The sequence below is a fragment of the Acipenser ruthenus genome, chromosome 10, assembly GCF_902713425.1.
Source record: "Acipenser ruthenus chromosome 10, fAciRut3.2 maternal haplotype, whole genome shotgun sequence".
In the NCBI taxonomy this organism is placed as follows: Eukaryota; Metazoa; Chordata; class Actinopteri; order Acipenseriformes; family Acipenseridae; genus Acipenser; species Acipenser ruthenus.
The window spans coordinates 37,640,929-37,644,412 of NC_081198.1; positions in this window are offsets into that span (position 1 = coordinate 37,640,929).

Genomic DNA, 3,484 nt, shown 5'->3' on the forward strand with positions numbered 1-3,484 from the left:
CACAAGGAGGAACACCATTTACAGTAACTCTCAGGAATCATAAAGCTACAGTACAAGCTACCCCAAAAAAAGAGTATTGATTTCCAGTTAAGTATCTCATATATTGCATGAATATGGGGCCTTAAAGGGAATACCTTATACATTAAAATGTTAAAGATGCAGAAGACCGTTGTTGGAGACCATTTTTACAGTATGTTGAGTATATACATTTTAAGTGGATTACCATTCAAAACATTAAACATCTACCCAAAGCATATATTCCAGCCCCAATTGGGGCATCTCCGCTTCCTACTGTAGATAAATAAACAGTTAGCAATAAGTGACTCAGGATTTTGACAAAGCAACTGCAGACAGGTAATATATACAGTAATATGGTCTAGCTGCCGGGAACACTTGCTCACTTTTTGCTATCAGCAGCTCTTTCTAGTTGCACAGGTCAGCACACATATATTAACCTAAATGCATTATTCTTGTGTTGAGGTGCTGGTCTGAACTTTGTCCCTCAAGTGACGCAGACATTGCTACATGATCATAAGCAGGAGTTTCTGACAAGAGTAAAACCCTCCCTTCCAATACTGTTACTGATGCTTTAGAAAAGGGGTTAGATTGTGCTTAATAGCAGCTTGGTCTTACCACAAATTGGACTCAGTAACCAAAGACAAGTTGTTATTAATAAAATAATGTTTTGTAAAACCTTACATTTAAAAACTGGAATTTCAGGCACTAGTTCTGAACTGGTAGCATATGTACAATATATGTGAACTGGTAGCATATTTCTTGCATGTGCTACTATAACAAACAGTATACAGTGTTTACGATTAAGAAAATTGTTCTCTAACCATTTAAATTAAAGTAATACATAAGAAAACAGGTTATTATCTTTATTTGGCACCAACTCACCTGAATAATGTGTAGTATTTTCACCTCAACTCCAGTTCAGCCTATTTGTAGGACAGAATATTGCCAAGGCTACCTAAAGTTAGCCTCAATATTGTTTTTGTGTAATGCCTTTTTAGTATATACAGCTATGACGTTTTGCATCACCCTATAGAATTAACAAATTTTGCTTCATAAAGTCAAATAAAACCTGCTGAAAAATGTTATGTTAACATATCAAATTACATACCGCTTTGTAGTTTTCCTATATACTTAACAAAAAACTGACAAAAATAAAGAAAAACGTAACATTTCGATATCTAACATGAAATACTGTACTACTATTATGACTTCCGGGAGACTTTTGCTATATCATTTTGTAGTTTATTTTATTACATGATGTAAATAAAACATTTAATTATGTTCATATAGTAGTTGTTTTTTAATTGTCTCAATTGTAAGATTCTAATTGATGAAAAAGTTTTGGCCATAGCTGTAAATCTGCATATACATACAATATTGATATCCTTTTGTTTCTAGTGTGGCTCTGCACAGCATGTGAAGATTACAATTGCTTATCAGTGCAGCCTCTGCTTGCTCACATATCCTGTTGCTTATCGGTCATAGTTTTTCTTTCTAGAGTTGATAACAGCACATATTTATCAATTTCTTAGATAAAGTTTACATGTGTGTTAGATACTGTATCCAAATAGTGTTTAAATTACAGAGAACTAAGCAGGGTAGTAATTGACATAAAATAACAATGTAAGTAGATTCTACTGGTAACACTTTTTACTAATTGGTGAACTCAAATATTATTTCCTATTGAATTTCAAAAAAATATTATACTGTAAATGCATGATAAGTCCGCAATTAACCTTATTCCACTCAAACTCTAATTCGTATGAGCTGACACTTCATTTGAACCATTTTATGACCAACTTAATTATATAATGGTTGAGTAAGTACTGGGGTTTACAGAGTTGCTTACTTGGTCTTGTTACTTGTCATGGGCCTTTTTATAATGATGCAAATTTTTGCACTGCAAATTTAAATCTATAAACTAACTACAATTTAAACCAGAAACCCGAGTGCATTGCAGAATTGAATGTTAAAACTGTTTTGGAACAATGCATAATTAAAGAGACAGCTTTTCGTGTCCACATTGTGAACATATTTGAGGAATTTGTAACCACTGTAAACACCCAGAAACATTTTCTCATTGCAGCTCAGCCTAACATACTTTTTTTTTCCAGAATAGCCTCATCTCTCAGATAAGCAATGGTACATGAAAATGACTCTTAACATAACAAGCAGTTAAATTATCTTTTTCACTCATACATGCTCTTTAAGGGTTTCATAAAAAAGGTATTGAGACACACAAAGATAGACCATCTAAAACAATGCAAACATGCATTGTAGGTTTTATTGAAAACTATGAACCAAACGGTATAAAAAGGGAAGTTCTGTGTTAAAGTTCTCTGACTTAAGGCAAATGTGTATGACATGCAGAGATTTCACATATGTTCAAAATCAATTACCTTGCCCTTCACAACCCCTGCTTGTTGATGGCACCACAGAAGATTACAAATCCTGTTACTCACCTGGGAACTAGTTGTTGAGTCCAGACTCAATTAAATATTTGTTTTCTTACTTATATCTAAATGTGTTGTTTTTTTCTTGTGTGAATTTTGCTTATTCTTCACTGGTTTAGAAAACTATGTATTAAAAAAAAAGATTTAATAAGATAAGGCGTTTAAATTGTACTATTATCTATGACTTACAAATGTGCGGTCCAGTGGTTAAAGAAAAGTGCTTATAACCAGAAGATCCCTGGTTCAAATCCCCCCTCAGCCACTGACTCATTGTGTGACCCTGAGCAAGTCACTTAACCTCCTTGTACTCCGTCTTTCGGGTGAGACGTAATTGCAAGTGACTCTGCAGCTGATGCATTGTTCACACACCCTAGTCACTGTAAGTTGCCTTGGATAAAGGCGTCTGCTAAAATAAAATAAATATTGCATCAAGTCCATTGTTTTAAATAGAAATGTTTTCAGAAATTTGGACCAAACATAGACCTTGAATTATATGAGTTTTTTTTTTCTTTCAATTATTTGCTTTTCATTTAATTATGTTATTGTATCATTAAGTCGATTTGGTCTAGAGATAACTAGTTCTAAAGCTACCCTCCAAAAACAGTATAGTATAGTAACGTGATAGATATGATGAGCAGGTGAATCAAAGTAGTTTTGTATCCATGTTCCTTTTGTCAAATGTAGTTATCTGCACCAGATTACATGTATCTCCCCCATGAACCAGTTAGATCACATTATTTATCCCTCAAAATGCCAGTCCCGCAACTTCGAGGCAATTATTGTTCACATAGACAAACGGCCTACAAATCACATGCGTTTCATTAATGTAATAACGCAGATGTAGAACATAAAAATCGAATCGAATCAATTTAATGTAATTAATTATAATGACCGTCTGGCTAGCAAACGTGCTGAAAGCTCTTCTGTGTCATGTTGTATCGTGTATTTAACAGCTTTTAATGACAAAAAAAATAAAAACATACCGGTATACACACATCAGCGCTAAGAGGTCT